At 44.2% G+C, this 3,298-nt stretch overlaps 1 pseudogene; it reads left to right on the forward strand.

Moving 5' to 3' along the window:
• The first annotated feature begins 2,146 nt into the window (after nt 1–2,146).
• On the forward strand, nt 2,147–2,902 carry LOC143641066 (2-aminoethanethiol dioxygenase-like; annotated as a pseudogene).
• Nucleotides 2,903–3,298: the final 396 nt, after the last annotated feature.

Raw genomic sequence — 3,298 nt, forward strand, 5'->3', positions numbered from 1 at the left:
TACCAGATTTTTGTGGTGTATGTGAGTTTTTTTAATATATTTATTTTTTAGTTATAGGTGGACACAATATCTTTATTTTATTTGTTTATTTCTATGTGGTGCTGAGGATAAAACACCATGCCTCACGCATGCTGAGTGCTCTACCTCTGAGCCACAACCCCAGCCCAGAGGTTTTTTGTTCCTTTCTTTTTTAATAATTTTTTTGTACTTGTAGTGAACAAAATTCCTTTATTTTATTTGTTTACTTTTATGTGGTGCTGAGAATCGAACCCAGTGCCTTACAAATGCTAGGCAAGTGCTCTGCCACTAAACTACAGCCCCAGTCCCCAAGGGTTTTCTTTCAGGTTATATCATCCACAAACAGGATCAATTTTATCTCCTAATCAAATGTATTTTCTTCCCCAAACCCCCATTTGCTCCCACAAGGACTTCTAGTATTGTGCTGAACATGAATAGAAAAGTTAAGAGTGAGCATCCTTTGCATACTGTTTCTGATATTAGAAGAAAATCTTTCCAGTTTTCACAATTGAATATGATATTAGCTGTGGACTTGTCATATATAACCTCTAATTATGTTCTGATCCTCGTTTGTTGAAAATTCTTATCATGAAAGAATATGAACTGATTTTTCTGTAGCTATTGATAGGACCACATGACTTTTATCCTTCATTAAACCTGACAAGATGACTGTTATAAAAAAATCAAAAGACTAGCACTACTCACAGTAGCCAAGATGTCAAATAACCTAAATGTCAATCAGTGGCTAAATAGATAAAAAAAAATGTGTATACAGACATTTAGAATATTATGCCACCTTCAAAAAGAAAGGAATCCTAAAATATCTAAAAACATGTATAAACCTTGAAAACAATATATTAAGTGAAATAAGCCAGTTACAAAAGGAGAGATACTACATGATTCACTTATATGACACAACTGAAACAGTCAAATTTACAAAAGTACAGAGTAGAATAGTGGTTTTTAGGGTCTGCAGGGAGAGGTAAGTAGGGAGCTGATTTAAATAGGTATAAGGTTTCAACTGAATAAGTTCTAGAGATCTCCTCTATAACATTGTGTCTAGAGTTAACCAGCTTTTATATAAATAAAAAATCTGTTAAGAGAGTGCACCTCACGTTGCATTCTTAACAACCTTAAAAATGGGTAGGGGTGGGGTTAGACGAACATCTAGCAGACAAGGCAGTAGGTGAGAATGAGGGAGAGCATATTTACAAAACTTCAAACCAGACATAGAGTCTGGAGCACACAGAGGAAGGGTAGATAGTACATAAATGGAGAAAACTGCTGAAGTGAAGCTGGCAACATGGGGCAGTTCAGGTCTTCCAATACAATTTATAAGAAACTCCTACTATATCCTGTAAGCAGTTGGGAATCAGGATTGCTTAGCATGCATTCAACTCCCAGTAGCAGAAGCCCCAAATAAGAGAGATTTCAACATAGGGAGTTGCTCAGAAACAGGACTAGTCCAGAGTTGGATAATTTTGTGTCATGATGATGCATGTGGCTAAAGACCCAAGAGCCATCTATCTTCCCAACCTGCCATCCCCATCATGTCAGCATGTTCCCTTATGATCCAGGTGGGGCAGCAACAGTTTCCAAATACTTTGCAGAATTGGGTGAAATAACAAAATACTATATCCCAGATCTGCAGCCTCATACTTGACCTGATGTCTAGATCTTGGGATTTTGATTTTGCACCTAAAGGAGACTTTGGATCTTCAAAGCAGAAACATCCCCAACAGCTGCCTCACACCAACAAACCCATAGCAAGACAGAGAAAAATGATTTATGCAATGCCACTAGGGGTCTATGAACAATATGTAGGGCTAAATATATATGTTTGCAAATAAATAGAATTCATCACCAATAAACATTTAATGAGCATTCCTTAGGTGCTAGGCCCTATTTTTAAAATATTTAATAGTGACGGTGGCTGGCATACCATGAACCCCACAGGAAGATCCTTGCAAGGGGCCTTCCACTTAGTCCAGGGCTACTAGCCATCGTGGCAGCCACCATGGACCGCAAAGGTCAGAGGAAAGCAGGGAGCCGGCCCAGCACACGAAGAAACAGCCAAGCAGACCCAAGACAACACGTCTTCCCTGACCTAACTGATCACTAACTGGGCATGCCTCACTTTCAAGGCAGCGGGGACAGCCACTGCACTGCCGATCTTGGCTCAGCATTTGCTTCCGAGGTAGCAATGCCGCCTGGCTTCCCGGAAAACAAGAGCAAGCTGAAAAGTCTGCTGACCCAGGCTCATGCCAAGGACTCAACATGGCCCCGCATAAGGCCATGCCCCAATCGCTGTCGCACAACCTGCTGCCCAATCTGCCGCCGGTCACCTACATGCATGTCTAGGAGACAGATGGCTTCAGCCTTGGAGTATTCCTGCTGGAGAGCTGCACGTCCATCCCGCTGCACGATCACCCTGGCATGCAGGATAAGCTCAAGGTCCTCTACCGCACGTGCAAATCAGCTGTACTGACAAGTTGGAGGCGGAGAGCGGGCAGCAACCACGGTCCCTGCTGCCAGAGCAGTAGTTCAAGCCCCCACTGCAGGCCCTAGATTGGGAGGCGGTTGGCCAGGAGTGCTGGCACTTTATGGCTGAGTACATTGAAGTCAGCGGCCTCTGCATCCTGACGCCTCACAGGGCCAAGCTGCAACAGGTCTACGTGGTGGATGGACCCGTTGCCTTCCTGGACATCCTGGCCCCACCCTACAACCTGGAGGGATGGCTGTGACTGCCACTATTACCAGACCCAAGGAGGCCTCTGGCTCTGAGAATGACCTGCGCTGAGAGGTGTGGCTCCTGTAAACCCCTCAGGCTGAAGACTTCTTGTGCTAGGGAGAGCCCTATTCAGGTCTCCAGGTCTTCCCTTGAAGCAAATGGCGCCCTGGAACATTGGGCAGAAGACATGCCATACCCTTATCAGCCTGGCTGGCTGTGGCCCTGCACAAAAGCTCTCTCTCTCCCCCCTATCCTTAGTATTGGATTTACTGAAGTGAGCAGCAGCTGATTCCTCTGCAGGTTGTGAAGCAGGGGCGACTGGACTACAGACACCTGGTATGGTTTTGGGGGCAGGGTAGGAGGGAGGCTAGGTATCCTGGTACTTTCATTGCCACTGGGGATTTGATTTGTGGGAGTGGGCAAGGGACTTTGAAAGGCCTTCACCCTATAGCCATAATGAAAATATTCTTCCTTGGTAACCCATTCTGTACAGAAAATACTAAATGATTATCTTAATCCCAACCCTTTGGTAAATAGGATTTGTCTTTC

The sequence above is a fragment of the Callospermophilus lateralis genome, unplaced genomic scaffold (assembly GCF_048772815.1).
Source record: "Callospermophilus lateralis isolate mCalLat2 unplaced genomic scaffold, mCalLat2.hap1 Scaffold_84, whole genome shotgun sequence".
NCBI lineage: Eukaryota > Metazoa > Chordata > Mammalia > Rodentia > Sciuridae > Callospermophilus > Callospermophilus lateralis.